Below are 18,298 nucleotides of genomic sequence, written 5' to 3'. Positions count from 1 at the left end.
AAAAGGTTCAACTTAAATTGAGGACAATGCAGCGAGCTATGGAAAAGAAAATGACAGGTGTGACGTTAAGAGACAGGAAGAGGGCAGGGTGGGTCAGAGAACAAACAAGGCTTAAGACATCCTAGTCGAAATCAAGACAAATAAATTTGCTTGTGTAGGGCATGTAATGCTAAAAAAAGATAAGCAACGGTCGTTAAGAAAAACGGACTGGATACCAAGAAAAGGTACGCGTAGCATGGGACGGCAGAAAATTAGGTGGGCGGATGAGATAAAGAAGTTTGCGGGGATACGGTGGTAGCAGCTGGCACAGGACAGGGTTAATTGGAGAGTTATGGCTTAAGCCTTCCTGCGGTAGACGTAGTCAGGATGATGATGATGCCTATCGTGATGTAGGGGCGCATTATCGTGAATCCTGGTATATATGGACAAATATGCGTTAATAAAGAAATCCCCGCAATATGCCCGCAAAGGATATGCGCCCATCATCCGCACTTTGAACTTTTTGTTTTTGAGGATAAAGGGCACTTTTCCTGTACTTTTGGGTGTGATGCCAAGCTTTCGCATCATGTCACGCGCTCATCACACGCTGTTCACTGTGAGCATCTCTTCGAAAAGTTTTTGCCATGGCCGCAGGCGACAATAGCCGAGCAGCTCGAAGAGGCTGCATAAGCCACCACCCCAGAAATTGCCTCGCTCAGCGAAGATGGAGCGTGTCAAGAGACGGTAGAGCTGCTACTACAAGTCACTCAATGCCAACTTAGTGCCTTTGTCAGAACTCTCCCCATGGTTTGTGTGTCAGATAACTGCATTTTGTGTGTCAGATAACTGCATTTTAAGTAGCAAGGAAACGTAACTATGGTATGCAACTGTTTATTTTTGCCTTAGTTCGATGACCACTAAGGCGTTGCTCATTAGGGCGCAGCACTGCGTTATGCGGAATAAATAATCATGCACGATCGTGTGACCCTCTCATTTTTCACTAAAAAAAAAAAACCTGGACTGAAACGGCGCAAGTTGTCGCTGCCGCGAAAATGGACCGCGGAGTTTAAAACGGCATTCACAAACCGCAGACGCCCTGTGAGAGAAATATAAATGCCTGGATGTACTTGACAGACTTTGTAAATCTGCTTTCAGACAGCTACCAAAAGGAAGGTAACACGAATGCCCACACTCAATCATAACAGAGAGGGATTACGGCTGTACACCATCGAAGAAAATAAAGCCGGGACTCCGGGATTATTAATATGAAAACTTTCTCGGCACATGCGACGTAGCGTTCCTAACGGAAGGGAAAAATGGATGCCGGGTAAAAGAAGGCGAGGCGTTAGAATTCGGGAATTAAGAGAGATTATTCCACCGATGTCTGCGATCATCTGATGGCTGCGTTCTAGTTTCTTCAATCTTCTCTTTTTGCCAGAAGCCCCCGGCGAGCGGTAATATATAGCATTGCCTCATTTGGAAGAGATTACGTATTCAGTCCGGATTGCGAAACATTATTGATGGCGAGATTTTGAGATTCTCGGGCGTTAATCCATGAACGGCTGCTCTGTCGTGCTGTTCGCGCCACCCACCCACCCTACCCTGTCCGCGTGCACCAAGAGGACCGTTCCCACTGCACGGAAACCTTTGTCATCCTTACTTGTCTCCTGGCCGGCGAACGAGAAATAACGTACTCTAAAAAATACAGCGTTCCTCTGGCAGCGGAATGCGCGGGCTGTTCTTGCGGCGCACATTTATTTACTTTTTGTTTTTACTTTGTTTTTGTTAAAGTTGCGCATACGCGCTACACTGTAGTGTAATGAACAAGAGACGGACCAGTCAAATTACTGCTCCGGGGACACCAGGGAGAAATACGAATTCCTTTCATCACCAGAATTTTGGCGCAGACACTGGAAACGCTTTAATTTATTTTCTTTAGTGCCCTCACAAATATGGTCCTTAAAAGCTGTAAAGTTTTACCACCAGCACATCACGTTCAAGCGTTTGTGCAGCATTGAAAGCGTAGACTGAGAAATGACAGTGTTCTACTCATTACATCTGTCATTGTCATCAGATTCCATGTTCTGGTCTTGGAGCTATCGCGTGAAGGTGACCATTGCAAAGTTACCTTATCATTACCACTTGACAGGTTACAGATGCCGTTAGTGGAAGAGCACTGCGACATTTCCTGATGCGGTTGAAGAAGAGGCAGACGAAAGGGAGAGCTGCGGGGTGAAGCTGTCATTCTAGCCTTACGTAAATTAGATCCTGCCGTTTCCCAAGTCATGGTTATGACGGACTCTCTATCTATTTGCTTTTCATTATCATCACCCTCTGAGTCTCGGGCATTACGCCTCTTTAAGCAGCTGATCCCGCTCCATCTAAATTCTGTGAGGTTGCTTTGGGTACCGGGTCATGTGGGCATTCAGTTAAATGAGGTTGCTGATTCATTAGCAAGGGCCTCTCTCTGTGGCCCAATAATTGCTGTCCTGCCAACCTGCGCATATACAGCTGCGGTGAGGTTTCGCAGTTACACAATATTTCAGGAATTTTCAGCTTCGGCGCTTACTTCATCTCCCGAATATAAGCACCTTCTGCACCCTTGGAGCAGCAAAGACTGGAGTTCGCGCAGACTGGAGGTCTCTTTCACGCGTTTGCGATGCCGAGTTCCTCTGCTAAATTTCTACCTTCACAGATCTGGCCTGGCGGTTTCTCCACTGTGGCCATTTTGTGCCGAGCCTGAGACAGTGGATCACTACCTGCTGTTCTGCCGCCGATTCTCTTCTTTGAGGAGGCGCCTATTAGAAATTCCGTTTCACCAGCTGGGTCTGCCTGTGACCACTGAGGTTGTTCTTTCCTTTGGCGCTACTTTGCTTGGACGAAGCAACAGGAGTGCGCGCTGTGCAGTACAAAAATTTCTTCTAGAAACACAGCGACTCCCATGCTAATGTAAATTTTATTTATTTATTTTTCTATTTGTTTTCATTTTTTTGATTATCAAATAGTTCATTTATTATTATTATTATTATTATTATTATATTTTTATTTTATTTTATTTCTTTTTTTTTCTGTCTCTCTTTCAGTCAATACAAAATTGAACCATTCCATATGATGCATTCAAATTTGCACATAAAGCCGTCGTCCCATCTTCGATCTCCCATCTTCGCTGCTGCTGCTGTGTTTACTGTTTGCTGTGTTGCGGTGTTTTCCTAGACGCTATGCCTTGTGACGTATGCCTGGCTTGCCAGCAGACTATTTTGAAGGAATCTACGGCTATAAAATGTTCTGAGTGTTCATTCTCTTATCATGCTGGCAACTGCTCAGGAGTGGGGGAAGCAGCAGTGAAATCCAAGCCGGATATAGGAAAGTCGTGGCTCTGCCCGACATGTAAAGCTTCTAAACTAAGGGGGGGCCCAAGCTCTGCAAAGGGTAAACCTGAGCAAGATGCTGATATTGCGGCTAGACTAATCGTGATGAATCGGAACATCACCGCCCTACTCCCACTTCTTGAGAAAATTGATGATCTCATGTCAGTCAAAGAAACTGTCGAAAGCATTGAGACAAGCATCAGCTTTTTGTCTGATAAGTACGATAAGGTTATCGAAATGGTTGACTCACAAAAAAAGGGCATTGAGGACCTCAAAGAGAGAGTGGAAAAAATCGAAACACAAACAACGACTGAAGAAATCAAAGAACTTAAACTGCAACTAAACGACCTGGACCAATATAACCGCCGACAGAACCTTGAAATTCACGGCCTCAAGCAGACTGATGATGAGAATTTGTTGAGCAAGTTGAACGACATTGCACGAGAGTTGAACATTGAAGAAGTCACACCCAGGGACATAGAAGCCGTACATAGGCTGCCGTCCAAACCCCCGAAGACACCCATTGTCCTTGTGCGGTTTGCTTCACGCGCCGTAAAAGAACAATGGTCTGAACGAAAAGCACTTCTCGGAACGAAACTTCCCGACCTCAGTTTTTTTGACAACATGACTTCACAAAACCGGAAACTGCTGTGGCTGGCTAAGATGAGGGCAAAGGAACGTTCGTACCAGTTTGCTTGGCAAAAAAAACGGCAGGATCCTTGTCAGGAAAAAGCAAGGTGAACCGGCCATCCACATAAAGTCAGAAGATGACATCACGCAAATGGCTTGATCGCTTGAATAAGTCACGTTTCTAGAGGAGCGCCTATCATCATGGCTGAACAGTCTTGTAACTGCTGTTATCATGACACAAACTCTTTCAACAAATTTATAAAAAGCAACCACGGAGGAAATCTATATCTCTATTCCATCTTAACACCCGAAGTTTGCAAAATAAGCATATCGATGTTGGTACATATTTGGACGCACTGAATCACAATTTTTCCATACTAGCCTTCACAGAAACTTGGTTCGAAAACGCACAAGATGCTGTGCACTTCGACAGCTATAACTGCGAAACACTGTGTCGTCAGCGGCAAAGGGGTGGCGGCGTGGCACTTTATATTATGTACACTGTTATATAGCAGAGATATTATGTACACTGTTATTCCAGAATATACACTTATCACAGAAGACTACGAATGTCTAACAGTTGTAAGTCATGCTTTTGCAGTAGCTGTTATTTACCGTCCACCTTCAGGGTCTGTTTCCGCATTCTTAAGCTTCTTTGAAGAACTCGGCGAATACCTGCTCTCATTACATATTCCATTCGTCATGCCAGGCGATTTCAACATAAACATGCTTTCTTTCGACAATTCTTGCAATGCTTTCCTCGCGACGATGCATTCGATAGGACTTGTTAATGTGATTGGTATCCCAACACGCGTAACACCAGACAGCGAGACGTTAATTGATCTATGCCCTACAAACTGTTTAGAGGACACCGTGTGCTGTGGAGTGTTTTCAGTGAACATTAGTGACCACATGCCATTTTTTTGTTTTTTACCTATCATCCAAAGACATAGCGGACCCCAAACTGAAACATCGCGCAGATTTATCAGCGATAATGGCATTGCGCAATTCCGTAACCTTCTGTCAGAAACAACATGGTATGACGTCTTGAGCACCGACGACCCGAACGATGCGTATAACTCATTCATTCGTACAGTAAATGAATTATATAATATTGCTTTCCCTCTCAAGCACATAAAAAGAAATAATAAAGGGAGAAAACCATGGATTACAGATGAATACATCAATAGACTGAACTATAGAAATAACCTGTTCCACTCATTTATTGCGACTAAAGATAGCTCTAAATTCCTAGAATTCAAAAAGGTTAGGAATAAGTTAAACGCTGACTTATAGAAAGCCCGTACATCGTACTACATGAAAAAGTTTACAGCAGCTTATACCTGTCCGAAAGAAACATGGGCACTTATGCGCTCTCTTGTCTGTAAAAATCAAGATTGTGTTCCCCAGCAAATAGTCATTGATGGCAAAACCTGTTCAGGTCCTTCCCTGGCAGATAAATTTAATGATCATTTTCTAGCATCTGGTGCGTCACAGAGCACGCAGAGCTGTTCATCTAGGAGTTACATAACTAAGATAGAAACTAGTTCCATATTCTTGTCTCCAACCACGCCAAGTGAAATCGAAACAGTCATCAAAAGCCTCAAAGATACTTGCGCATGTGGTCATGACGATATTGCAGTCCGTCCGGTGAAAGGATCATGCGACATTTTGAGCGTACCACTTTGTCATATCTGCAACTGCATAATGCGTCATGCGTCATTCCCTGATGAAATGAAGATCGCCCGAGTGTGCGCAATACATAAGAGCGGGGCAAAGAACAATCTTGGTAACTATCGCCCGATATCTGTGCTTCCAGTTTTCGCGAAGGTGGCGGAAAAAATAATCAACACTAGAATCGGCAGTTTTTTGTCCTCTAAGGGTATAATTTCAAAACAACAGTATGGTTTCCAAAAAGGGAAATCCGTTGAATCAGCACTACTGAATATTAAGGAAAAAATAATAACAAACATAGAGAGACAGCTATATACTCTTGGTATATTCCTACATTTCAGGAAGGCATTTGACTCCATTAAACACGATATATTGTTTAGTAAACTTTGCGACTATGGAATCCGCGGCAAAGCACTTGATTTGATAAAAAGTTATTTATACAACCGCCTCCAGTTCGTCAGTATTCATAACAGCAGATCAACAGCACAGGTAATTAAATATGGCGTACCCCAAGGCTCCATCTTAGGTCCTCTCCTATTTCTCTTATATATTAATGACATTGTATCAATACCCCAAACCCCCGAAATAGTGTTGTATGCTGATGATACTAATGTGTTTTTCCATGGCGTTTGTCTAATCACCCTAATGAAGAATGCCAATACATGGCTCGAAGAACTATCGACGTGGTTGCAGCATGTCAGTTAAGACTCAATACAGACAAAACGAACTACATTATCTTTCGGGCTAAAAATAAGGCGATTGACACTAAACTTAAACTAGTCTTCGAGGGGCAAACATTAAACCGTGTTAGCGCTCAGAAATTTCTAGGTGTACATTTCCATGAAAACTTGAACTGGACACACCACATACTCTATTTGACTATGGACCTCGCGAAAACTATTGGAATGCTAAATAGATTTAAGTTTATGCTCCCAGCGTGGTTCAAACGCCAGCTTTATTACACCATGATTAATTCAAGATTGCAATACTGCATACTAGTTTGGGGCACCACTGCCACTGGTAATTTCGAACGTCTTCATATTCTTCAAAAGAAATGCATCCGTTTCATAGAAAATGCAGCGTTGCGAGAACACACAGCTCCACTGTTCGTAAAAAATGAAATACTTGCAATTACAAGTATATTTCGACAGCGCTTGGCACTCAACATATTCACTCAAATAAAAAGTAACCTAAATTCATTTCTTGGGAAGTACCGACGTCAAGAATGCGGCTATAACTTTAGGGCAAATTCATTTGCTAAGAAAAAAGTCAGAACTTCCTATGGTACACAATCGTTAGACTACCAGATTCCTGTCCTTTTAAATTTGTTTCCAGAGCTTATTGACATCGCAGTGAATGTACAGTCACCGTATACTTATAAAGCACGGATAAAAAAAGTACTCCTGGTAGAAAAAAAATGATCTGTCTCCTTGTTATCTCATTTAGGTTTGTGTTTCGTTTGTATTGCTGTGTTCATTGTTAGATTATTGAAATATGTCGATACAAATGTTGCTTCTTCATGCTTTTGACACTGTAATAATTTTTCTGGTTAGAAGCTAATCTTTTGTTGAGACAAATATTTATGCAAATGTGGTTCTTACCTTTTGACACAATAATAACTAACAGGTTGTGATGTAAGCTTTTTTTTTTGAAGAAAAATTCTCTTGTTTTCGGTAGTACTTACGGTTTTAATTTCATATAATGCTTGTTCACAATGCTTCTGTTTTCTGCACGTAATGAATGGTGTAACATACTTTTTTTCAACGGCTCTTGTAGCATAGAGAGTGCAATGTATCTCGCCAGGAGGCGAGGCCTTGTCAGGCGTAGATGAAACGCCTTTTGCCTCGTCTTCCTTGGTAGAATCATCCTCTTTTAAACTCTCTTGCTCATGATGTATACTTGCTTTCTACCAGAAATAAAGTGAATTTGAACAGGACCCCTTTCGTTGCGTCGTCCAATCTGTCAGCCTATACCCTATTAATTCTCCTTTTCCTCTAAAGCTCCTAATCATTCCAACAGTTCACCGCCTGTGTCTTGGCCACTCCCCCGTAGTGGGTATGTGCCATTCTACTTGAGGCCAACCAACCAACCAACCAACTTGAATCACCTTCAAGCATCAAGATTCTGCGTGGCAGCGGACGCGTTCTCTGAATCTGTGTTGTTAAAAAGTATGAGCGTTGGAGAGCTTACTTTGGCGCAAGCAGGAAAATTCAAACATATTGAGGCGTATACGTGATGTCGTATATTTGCGAATTTCTGTGCCATTTCGGTACAGTACAACAGCCTTTGATGCTCTTTTTACGCTCAAGAAAGTGCGATTTTTCGCTCACTTCTACATTCGGTACCAACAATATTCTTTTACAGCATTAGCTGTTGAGACCAAGGTTCCTGGCGTGTTTGTCGTCGTCGTTGTCGTCGTCGCCGCCAGACAGCGTCCGCACAGCCAAGCGTGACTGGGAGGAGGGCGTCAGGGGGCAAGCCGTGAAAGGACGGGCCGGCCCGAGGGAGCGCGATATCATGTGACGACCCCATGCACGCGTAGCCCATGCCTTGGGTTAACTTTCCCAAAATAAATAGAGTGAAGGTTCGCGGGAAAAGCATATTTGTGTTCGTATAGTCGTTTCATGTTCGTGCATGTGAGCCTGGCAGTGGTGGGGGGCATCTTTCTGTGGGCAATCATTATTCTAGCAGTGGTTTTCCGCATTATCGGTTGTCTGATCGCCATTCGTTTTCTTCATGTGTGTTGGCTGATAACGGTAACCAACGGGATACAAGGGGACCTTATTTCGTGAGGACTCTTTTCCCCATTCATTCTTTTCTCTATTTTCCACTGGCCAGCAGCACAGTCTTTGTAAGCGGAGCCGACGAATGACATTCTTTTCTAGGTATCAGCCATGACGTCACATGCGGTAGCAACCAAAGTTAAAGGAGCCAAAGAATTTGAAAAAAAAAATAGCTACAAAATACCCCTCCTGAACACCGGTGGTTGAGCATCTCACACTCTACAAGTTCTATAAAGGGCTATGGTGAGACCATAGCCATAAACCATAAATTGTTGCAGCAAAAAGATGTTCACTGCGGCGGGTAGATCTAATTTTGTGAGGTCATGACTGTAACAGACCTGACCAACAGCCGCATTTCGCGTTTCAAGTCCACTGTACAGCGTAGGGCTTCCAGCGCACTTTATGCGTGCGCCCATAGTGCCCCACTGCAACTGTGCGAAATATGGCAGTCTTTTCTTTTCCAAGAACACCGCAAGCTGCCTTCATGATATAGCCTACATTTGAAGGCGTGATTTCTATCTTGCAGTTGGTCAACTAAAAGCAAAGAAAACGCGGAGTGTTTCATCATACGTTGTTTGTATTTAGTGATGACGTTATGGCCACTGGCGAGGTAGACATGTGACAGAAATGTAAAAAGGGAGATGTTAATGAACGCAATTGTAAAGCTTACCATTTGACAGTATATTTTGCATCGATTTGCTTAATGTGCGCTAAAACCGAGTATGCTGCAGAACGACGTGAAATGCAGAGGAACCTTTCAATATAGGAGCGTCTTGGCTTGTATTATCTGCCTCAGCCGAGGGTACCAAGGTATTTCTAGAGTACGAACGTACAAACAGCCGGCTTTGTGGATTCTCTCAAATCAAAAAAACAAAATTCAGCATATGGATAGCAAGCTGTACACTATTGAGGTGAAAAATTGTCGATTAACTGAAGTATTGAATATTAGGCATCAGTGATTTGCTGTGGATATTTGCTGTTGGTCAGGTATTGGCTTATTGGTCGTATTGGTCGTACTCAGCACTTTTAAATATGAGGCAGGAATGTAATCTAAGATTTGCTCATTTAAATAATAACAAAACAGGATGACGAACAGCACTCGCCATGTTCGGCTCATTGTGAGGACACCCGGACTTTGTTGGTTTACTGCCACTGTGTCAAGCAATTGCGAAAGTTTTCTTCAGCGATTCATTTTTTCACGTGTCAATGTCAATGTGATATCATCGTTTATTTCTATGGGCTGCCACAAAACTAGCAAGAAATCCATCTGTCGGGAGAAGCTTGGGCGGTTAGGCTACAGAGTGAGGAGCATCCGCAAGGTGAAGAACATGCTTCAAAACCATCTCGTTTAAAGCACTGTGGCAGTTGTGTATGTGGCATCTTGGTCAACCCAAGCGCATCTCCGATTAAGTTAAGTACCTCGGGCCGAGCCGCCGCGGTGGGTAGTAGTGCTCAGCTGCTGGCCTGAAAGACATGGGTTCGATCCCGGCTGCGGCTGTCGCATTTAGATGGAGGCCAAATTCTAGAGGCCCGTGTACTGCGCGATGTCAGCGCACGTTAAAGAACTCCAGGTGGTTTCAATTACCCGGAGCACTTCACTACGCCGTCTATCAGAGTCGCTTTTGGACGTTAAACCCCATAAACCAAAGCAAATAGCTTGTACCGGTTCCTAGCGAGCTGAATCATGAGAGCGTTTGTTCGAAACTCACTTGCTCCAAAAAACCTTTCGTTCTTTTAATGCAGTTGCCCCACTGAAAACTTGTGAGACCCGTGTCGAGACAGCTCGAAGTGCTGGTTTGAGCGCCGCATCCCAGGAAGCTAAAGGGGACGGAGCCTGAAGCACTTCCCCAACAATATTTACGGAATTTTTTTTCTGTTCTTGCGCACCATAAGAGCCTGGAAAAGTGTAAATTCAAGGGACTTTAAAAGAGTCCACGCGCTTATTTCAGAACCTAAGCCCCAAACTCCTCCCCACCGCGGTGGCTCAGTGGTTATGGTGCTCGGCTGCTGACCCGAAAGACGCGGGTTCGGTCCCGGCCGCGGCGGTTGAATTTCTTTGGAGGAGAAATTCTAGAGGCCCGTGTACTGTGCGATGTCAGGGCACTTAAAGGGAAGCTGAAGAGATTTTCGAATTCATTAAGATGCTCACGTATGGATGTGGGAACCTTAAAAATCATGCGGGTGAAATTTTTTTGCAGATTAATCACTTAGGAGCGACGTAATCGCCGTTTAAAATTGCGCGGTAGCTCCGCCCCCCGCTGTCCGCCGAGCGCTGCTGATGACCCTGACGATGCGAGCCGAAACCGGAAACCGTGGGGTGGTGACGTAAACATTGGTGTTCCGTCGCCACGCAGCCTCCGCGACCGTGCTCGTTTCTGCGTGCGTGCCATCGTAAGCTGCTTCGATCTGCCGTGTGTTCCTGTATTTGTGCTTTTTTATGTTTGTAGTGACGTACAGAAACGTGGGCAGCATCGAGTGAAGCGGTGGACCATCATGCCGGCGTCTGCGCAGCCTTCGGCTGCACTAACACCGGCGGCTGCGACGATGTGGTCTTTCATAATTTCCCGCAAAATAAGAAGCTTTCCGCGAGGTGGGTCGCTGCTGTGAAGCGAAGGGATTTCAAACCCTCAAAGACTACAGTGCTATGCTCTGACCACTTTCGTGATGAAGATTATAACCATAGCCTGTCGATAATGCGTTCATTGGGCCTGTCAACAAAGTCAGCTGGACTGAAACCCGGCGCAATACCGTCTGTCTTCGCGCACAGGAGCTCGTCACCGCCACCGAGGCCAGCTTTCGCGAAAAGGAGGAAGCTCGAGGTAAGAATTTGTGTATTAACTTTATGAGAATTTGACTGCGCGAACCGGTGTTCTGTGTAGTGTATGGCGCGTAATTTCGTGGATGCAAGACTTCCGCTAGTAGTGAGATGAACGGCGCTGGAATGAGAATGTCAGGACGGCAGCAAACTGCAGCTTACAAAATAAGTGCTTAGCTGTTATGCTTGCAGGCATGCATCATGCATCTTGTACAGCATTACTCATATCAGAACTCGGCCCTAAATTTTTTGGCTGAGTAAAAATAGTTAAACTGCTATTAATACTGCAAGAGGTGGAGCGACGCGAAGTGCGCCTCACAACCAGAGACTGCGCGCCGCGCGTGAGCAGAGAACTTCGTTCGGTAAGCGAGCACGTGAAAAGACGTTATATGCAGACTCTTTACTCAATTATGTTGAAGCTCAGATATTCTAGGATTCATGCGTAGCCCTCAGTGGCGAGAACATAGGGAGTAGTACGCGGCACATTTTTCTTCGTGGTCGGAGCGCCGTGAAAACTGTTTGCACATGTTTCTGGTATACGGGCGCGCGGCGTTTCGTTTTGAATTTGGTTTCGCCTGGGGCCTGGCTGATAGCAGCCTCGTCAGCGCCCAATGTGCGCAGTCCGGCCCCAAAGCGCACACTTTTTTTTTTAGCGATCTACGTCGGACGCGGCCGCTGATTCTGTGTTAGCGCTTGAAGTTGCCTGTCAGGGTTTTTAAAGTGATCTTTTTTGCTTGGCTATAGTATTTGCAGGAGGTGCTCCAAATCTGCAAATACAACATAATATGAAATACAACATAATATGAAAATAAAAATTTAATTAAGATATGCATTTTAATGAGCTAATTGAATCCTTCTGCCTATTACTAGTGTCTGCCGTATCCCCCAATATAGCCCCAGGTATAAAATTAATACAAGGTTAGTTACCCATTTTTTTAAATAAATTTTGGACCTCCTAAAGGAACACCTGGTATATAATAAATGATCTCACATCGCACGGAGCTCGCCAATCAACAAAATGGTTTATGAAATAAACCAGCAGATTTTACTCATACTGAAGCACACTTTTGTTCTGTTTGGAACAATAACATCATGTGGCTTATGCCTTTCAGTTTCTTGCTGAACTGCTGCAAGATCAAGACTGCGCACCAGACGAGAGTGCAAATGAAAAGTGCATGGAAAATGACATCACACCTGGAGGCTGCACACCACCAGGCAGTCAAGAATCCACACCAAACGGCAATACAAATCAGGACTGTGCAACAAGTCGAATGCCACTGGCAGATGCTGCTGAGGACCCTGCCATCGAACTTTTCTAAAAGTGATGACAAGGCTGACAAGTCTGTTCAAGTTCTAATGCAGCCAATACCAGTAAAGTGTTCTGCCAGGAATACGTTTATAATAACACATGTAGTCGTAAAAAATTGCCGAGTGCAGCATGGCTTCATACATTAATAATAATATTATATAATTGTGCGCCACGTGTGCTACAGCCAGCCTTGCGATTCGGCCTGCTTGGTTGCAGCACGAGGCCATCGAGAACAGCGCGATAAAGGCGGCCGCAAACGGATGGAGATATTCCTACAAGGGCTTGCAGTATGAAGCAACTCGCCTAAACAAGGATTGCAATTTACTGCCAGATTCCATCTTGGCACGCAGAACGGAAGGCGCACGTTTGTCACCTCGACAAGTTCTGCATCAAAGCGCCGCGAACTTTTGTTTTACGCGTGTGTTATTAACCGAGCCGGCACGCAGCGACCATGAAGCGATGCCAGGATAAAATTTGCGTGCAAAAAGAGCCTGATAACTTCTTGCGCATGTCAGTGGTCTGTGTGCATTACAAGCAGATTTGCGGCAGCACCCACAAGCGGCAAGACAACAATGCCGACGATCGCATCCCGCTTGCATTGCATTAGGAAAATTTCGTGGAGCAGTGCTATACTACATTTGCTCGCTTCAAAATTAATTTATTGTATCTCTGAATGAAGTTTGGCTAGAAAAGTATGCTTACCAATGGACATTTCCAATCGCATCCCGCTTACATTGCATTAGGAAAATTTCGTGGAGCAGTGCTATACTACATTTGCTCGCTTCAAAATTAATTTATTGTATCTCTGAATGAAGTTTGGCTAGAAAAGTATGCTTACCAATGGACATTTCCAACACGTGGAGATGCTGACGCTTCGCTTTCGTTCAAGCCAAAAGCACCGCTTGCGCCAGCATCGTTGCTTCCTTGGAGCGGTTTGCTCTTTGCGATTGGTTCGTACATGTAGGGGATGACGCCAAGATCCTCCTGGTAATCTTCGATGTGTTCCATCGTGATATAAGCATCAAACCAACAACCGGAACACCGCGCGCCGCGCTTCATGTACTACATCGGCGGCGACCGAGCCGGGCTCACCGAGCCAACGCCAGTGTTTACGTCACGAGGCGCCCAGCCAATCACAGGCGGCAACGAGGCGCGCGAGCTGGCTCGAGGCTGCTGCGGCACTTTTCGCCAAAATAAAATAGGTTTGCGCTTTCTTTTGCCTAATTTCGATGAGAAATTCGAATTCCGAGGGTGGAAAACTGTAAAGTGTATATCTACACTCAATTTTTTGGGGAAACCTTTCAGCATCCCTTTAAAGGAACCCCAGGTGGTCGAAATTCCGGAGCCCTCCGCTACGGCGTCTCTCATAGCCTTAGTCGCTTTGGGACGTTAAACCCCATAAACCAACCAACCAACCAACCAACCCAAACTCCTCTATCCTCTTCTTGTGTACAGAATACTGAACGAGCCTAGCAAAGCCACTTAATGGCGTCACGTTACAGCAGATAACTCGCATCATTTTAACGTCGTATACCATAGCCGTGCAAGCGCGAGTAAGAGACTACAGAACCAGCTGATTGGGTCTGATTGCGCACATGCGTGGTCTGAGTGCTCATGATACGATGCTGTTAGCCCCCAGCTGAACGTAAGGCAGGAGAAGTGTATGAATAAATCGGATCCACTCTGCGTATAAAACAACAACCATCGAGAACTAACAGATAGAGTAATTTAAGGGAACTTATCGCTGTCGTATATACCTGAACTTCACGTTCACTATTCGCTCGTACGAAACGTAGGCTGTATTGAAAGGGCGAAACTGAATTCGCATAATTACGACGCCTCTGACAAACTATGTCGACTAACATTTTCAGATTCAATAGTCGCTCTTGCCAAAATATTCTATCATGGTCCATTATTTAGAAGTGGAGGGCGTCTAGCGAATATTCAACAGCGACCGACCAATACTTTCTCGCCTCAAGATGGTGCAATCTGCAATCAGATGGTTCGATCCCATTTTCTTGCCGTACAATAAGTGAAACTGCACAATTACAGCAGACAGCAGTAATAACTGAATCTCATTCTGACTCTGATCAAGACTTTGTTAAAAATATATAGCACTCAAAGCTAATATTTAAAGATACGCTGCGTTACAAGCAATTTTTAAATTAGTTTTATCATTTCGGTCTGCTGATATTGAACTCAAGGCTTGTAAACATAAAGGACATAGATTTGCAGCTGGGCAGAAGTAAAGAGTATGCCGCGTTTACTCTCTCTGAAAGAAGCCATATCAGCAAGAAATGAAAAGCGAACAAGAGAACTCAAAAATGTGTGCACAAAAACACAAACATATTAGCTCGAGAAACAAGCGGGGTTAACGCTTCTTGCAGGGCCTGTTCTTTTTTTTATATACCGGGTGTTTCAGCGAACACTTTAATAAAAAAAATTTTATAAATAGGCTTTTGGGGTAAAGATATGGCTTTTGCGGCACTGTTTTACCAGTGTTGGCGGACACCAGAGAAGTGTGTGTTGTCTGAAGTAGTGAGCTGGTTAACTAAGTTTTAATAATTAACTTTTTAACTAGTAGAGTTAGGCACCTAGCTGCAATTAGAGATTTGTAGCCGGTCGTTAGTAATAGCCATATCAGGGTTTAGAATTTGAAAACGCGGTTACCCTCGCCGCTGTGATTCGACAAAATCTGGCTGCATCATACGAAAATACATGGGCTTTCGAAAGCATGCAGGCAAAGCAACCCCTCAATGCACGTAACTAGTCGAAAAAGTCAAATTTTGTCGAGCCACAGCTCCAAGGGTAACCGCGTTTTGTAATTTCTAAAAACTGATATGGCTACTACTGGAGACCGGGTACAAACCTCTAATTGCAACTAGGCGCTTAAGTTGATTAGTGAAGAAGTTAATTATTAAAAATTGATTAACCAGCTTACTACTTAAGACGATTCACCAGTTTTCTGGCGTCGGCCAACACCGGTAAAACTGTGCCGCAAAAGCTATATTTTTACCCCATAAAGCCTATCTATGCACATTTTTGAAAGTGTTCGCTGAAACACCCGGCTATTGAGCTTCCCTCGGCTAGTCTCCTGTAATTTTGCTGTTCGCGTTGCATTTGTTGCTTATAGTACATAGCTGCTCGTGACTCCTTATACTTCTGCGTGACCCCACATAACACGGCGGTATATGATCTCTTCCTTCAGGACGTTACGACTTTGTCAGATTCCTCTCTTCACGCTTGTATGTATATTTTTTATGCGAAGCATATTGCTAGAGCTACCACTCACGCCGTCGCCGTGGGACCCCCACGTGACACCGTGACGTCACACCACGTGACACCGTGACGTCACACCACGTGACATCGGATGAGAGAGCTGGCCTCCACCTCGCGCCGTCGCCGTGGGACCCCTAGCCGTCACGCCACGTGACACCGTGACGTCACACCACGTGACATCGGATGAGAGAGCCGGCCTCCACCTCGCGCCATCGCCGTGGGACCCCTAGCCGTCACACCCGCGCATTCCCGCGCATTTCGAACGCGCGTTCACACTCGGTGTAGGTGAAACGCTCGCTCCAACGGGCAGGCAGACGCGGCTTTCGTGGCAATCCAGGCGCTCACCCAACGCGCGTCTCGGGGTTAGTCGGCGTTCCGCTGTAGCCATGCCGTTGTCTTCCCCCACGACGAAGGCTTCTAGTCGTTGTATTAAAATGACCAAGTATTCAACCAAGGAAAGCCATGTATTACCAAGCCTAGCCACTAATATGCTTCGCATTCCCCAGGCTTAGCCAAGCTGAGCCTCAGCAATTTTTTTTTTTTTTGTGCTGTGACAATCAACAAAAATCCGGTTTACTGAGCCATTCCTCGTCTCATATATGCTTGACCATTTTTTTTCATGTTGGCTTTTATGTAGCGTACGCTTCTTTGTATTGGTTTCTTGAAAATGGGCGCAGGTTATACGCAGACCGAAAAAAGAAAATCGAAATTGAGCGTGGTGTGAGAAACACTGCTTTGCTTACTCAGTCAGACACCGCGAGACCAGCCGTCATATCCGCCCTGCCATGGCTGATGTTTGGCGAATCGTCCGACCGCCACCAAACCATAAAAGTATGTTGCTCAAAGTAAACTTCCATGAAAGGTTTTTGTGTAAAGAGCTTCACACAATAGACCCACGGGAGCGTACTGTAAACGAGAAAGAAAAAGAAAAAAAGAAACGTATTCAGTCTGCAGCGCCAGGCAACAGTACAGCTGCTGTAGCAACGATAAAACGCGAAGACGAAAAATGGGGAAAAACGTACGCGCAGTAGGGAAAGAGAAGAAGGCGCGCAAATTTATACGTCGATGGCTGCCGGCGAGCATTTTCCGCAATATTGCAAACTCGCTCACCTCCGATTTCTCGGCCGCCTCCTCTCCGAGCGGTGGCTCTTTACGCCTCCGTAACAGCGGCCAATTTCGGGCGTTAAAGCCACGCGGCCGAGAAACGCGTAATATGCATACCCGAGATAAGTACACGCGCAGACATCCTGCCGGGGCCGGTATATGCGCCCTGCGCGGGAGACGTTAAACGGCGACGGCCGGCGCGGCAGCGCTCCCAGGCGACTGCTTCGCTCCTCCGACATTTCGATCATAACTTGAGCGCTCTCCATTCTTGGGGCCATCAACGTTTATCTGAAACTTGGAGAATCCGGCGTAATTTTTCATCGGAGTGCATTTTCGTTTATTCCTGCCTTTCGCTTTCAACTAATCCTGTCTCGCAGCGGCCCTCGCTCCTTTCCCCCTTTCCCGATGCCCGCTTTTTCGTCCTGGTTTTTCTTCGCGCCGCTTTTACCCCATCTAACCCTTTAAGTGCCGAGAAGTACGGCCTATTCCGTGTTTCGCCTTTGCCTGTCGGCATATTTCCGGGAAAGGAGTCTTTGTGATTCTTACAGAGGAGTGGGCGCACGTTAATCTAGAGGCAGCTCTGAAATGATCGGAGCACATTTGCATGCATACCTGGAGGTATTAAACGCGTCAAGCTGCGATAGGTCTGCGTTATGCGCTGCTTTCGAGCTTTTGTGCCAAACGATGACAAGTGCTTGACCGTTAGTACTCCTTAACGCTCCCAGAGAAGCGTCCAATAACGGACTTCAGGAAAGTGACAGTTATGGAGTTACAGGCACCGGCCGGCTCTAACAGAAACGATCTATGTTAACAGTCTAATAGTCTTGGTAGCAGAGTAACATAAAATTTATGACAAAGGCTTGCCATGTCGACAACTTGGGCTTCTTTCCAAGCTGCTCCGAAACGTCCAGTGGAGGAACCGGTAAAAAACAGGCACTTTGTACAATTTTTTTTTATGGAATTCAGAATGAACAAAGGTGCGTAAGGTCTTGTACTGCACTGTAAACAAAAATATACCCAAAAGGGAGTAAAAATGGTGGCGGCCACCTTTTTACTCTATTTGTGAAAACATTTACTCCATGAGTGGGGAGTAAAAAGGTGGACTGTCCTCCATTTTACTCCCATGAGGGAATAATGGTGTTAAAATGAGGATTTACCAGCATTTACTCCAGTCTAGAAAGGGAGTTAATTGTGCCAAACACTCCACCAGTGCCGAAATGGAGTAAAAAACACCATTTTGTGCAATCCGCCCCGCTACCTAGCGTCTCGTCTGCTTCTGGTCAGTCGTCTGATAATGGCGGTGAGTGACGACCGCTTGGTTACCATCGTCGCTGGATCTCTGCTGACTTCTGCTCCT

The 18,298-nt window shown here is 45.1% G+C and overlaps 1 protein-coding gene and 1 long non-coding RNA gene across 15 annotated transcripts in view; both read left to right on the top strand.

The window, feature by feature from the left end:
• The window catches only part of LOC149350833 (thiamine-triphosphatase-like), a 663,235-nt gene that overhangs the window by 431,185 nt on the left and 213,752 nt on the right, over positions 1-18,298 (top strand). The window lies entirely within an intron of this gene.
• Positions 10,979-12,640, top strand: LOC149350836 (uncharacterized). The gene is made up of 2 exons (XR_016289471.1): positions 10,979-11,253; positions 12,362-12,640. It is a non-coding gene; the product is annotated as an uncharacterized LOC149350836 (long non-coding RNA).

This window comes from Amblyomma mixtum, chromosome 3 (assembly GCF_055824585.1).
Source record: "Amblyomma mixtum isolate Tamu chromosome 3, ASM5582458v1, whole genome shotgun sequence".
NCBI classification, from domain to species: Eukaryota; Metazoa; Arthropoda; class Arachnida; order Ixodida; family Ixodidae; genus Amblyomma; species Amblyomma mixtum.
Note: the sequence above shows the minus strand (reverse complement) of the source record. Positions and strands in the feature narration are given on the sequence as shown.